This window comes from Setaria italica, chromosome VI, assembly GCF_000263155.2.
Source record: "Setaria italica strain Yugu1 chromosome VI, Setaria_italica_v2.0, whole genome shotgun sequence".
Classification (NCBI taxonomy): domain Eukaryota; kingdom Viridiplantae; phylum Streptophyta; class Magnoliopsida; order Poales; family Poaceae; genus Setaria; species Setaria italica.
In genome coordinates this window covers 4,532,871-4,534,337 of record NC_028455.1, presented here as the reverse complement: position 1 = coordinate 4,534,337, position 1,467 = coordinate 4,532,871, and positions in this window count along the sequence as shown.

Genomic DNA, 1,467 nt, shown 5'->3' with positions numbered 1-1,467 from the left:
GTGAGCCCAGTTCACATGAACTCAATTAATTAGCGGGTATTCTGGAAATTGAAGAAGATGACCGGAATATATATCCCCCAAATGAGCTTATTACATATAAACATAAGCACATGAATAGGCTATTTGTCTATTTGACTTATCATGTGATATTTTGCACTTTGGAGGAAGGTTTAAAAAGGTAAAGGATTTTTTCCTCGTTTTGAGTAGGTTGCACAGGTTTGGTTGGGTCCCTCGAACTTATTATCAGCCACAATAGTTAGAAAAAAACCAACTAACAATTTTTGATAAGCTAGGTTGTTAGGTAAGTTTTGACTTGTAGGCTCTGGCTATTTGGATTTGTTATAGAAGTTTCTTAAGCTGTTTCATAATCATATATCCGTGGTGGCGGCATCATCATACATGGGTAGCTTCTCGACTTGTGTTACAATTACAAACTTACGATACTCTGCGTTTTGGGAGGGAGATGAATCTCTTTAATGCGCGTAGCGTTGGTTGTTATATGGGTTGCACGTACATGCACACATGTGTTGTCGTGGGGACGAGATTCTCTGTAATTGGTGCATCTGTGGTTGAGTCACTGACGTGTAGGTCCGGAATCCACATACATAGTAATCCAACTGCAGAAGGTCCGGAACCCACATACATCAGTAACCCAACTGCAGAGGGACCAACTGCAGAGATCCGTCTCCTCGCGGGAATGAGCTACCTGCTTGCTTGACTGTTGCCCCCGCAACTACATGCGCCCCCTCCCTTTTAATTAGCTGTTCGTGAGCGCCGGTTTGGTTGGCAGTTTGGCACGGCCCGCGTCCATCCATCATCCATGTGTCCCTCCGGTTGGTTGGCCAGCGAATATAAATAAACCCTTCTTCCTTTGGTTATTAGTTGCACGGCTGCTTGCGTCCCAGCGGGGGCAGATCGCCGCCGCCGCCGCCGCGGCCGTCGTCACCGTCGCCGGGCCGCGGGTGCATGATGGATTGATATATGATGCCGAGGACGAAGACGAAGAGGAATCTTCCCCGCCTCCTTTCGGCACGCATGGCGTGGTGCTGGGTTTGGTTTGGGAAGGTGAGGCGAGGGATCGGAGGACGGAGGTGGCGGTGGACGCAAGAACAGGACATACATGGCAGGATGGGCTTCATGGCTCCATCCATGGGTTGGTGCATGCGTTGGGTGATTGGATGGAAAGGGTGGGCAAGCCATGTGTGCGGTAGGGCCGCGCGCCCTCGTGCTCGCCTCAGGGGGGGGGGAAAAAAACGGCATGTGGCACTGGAACGTACGTGTACGAGCTAGCACTAGCAGGGAGAGAGATCGTTCTTCATCTGTACCATGCATGTTCAATAATGCAAAAAACATTTTTGTTTATTTTTGCTAGTAGTCCTCTGCAAATTAAGAGCAGGCTTCGATGTTTTTTCCCCACAAAATACAATAATTGATATATTCCTGTACTGCAGAAAATGCTAAGAAAAT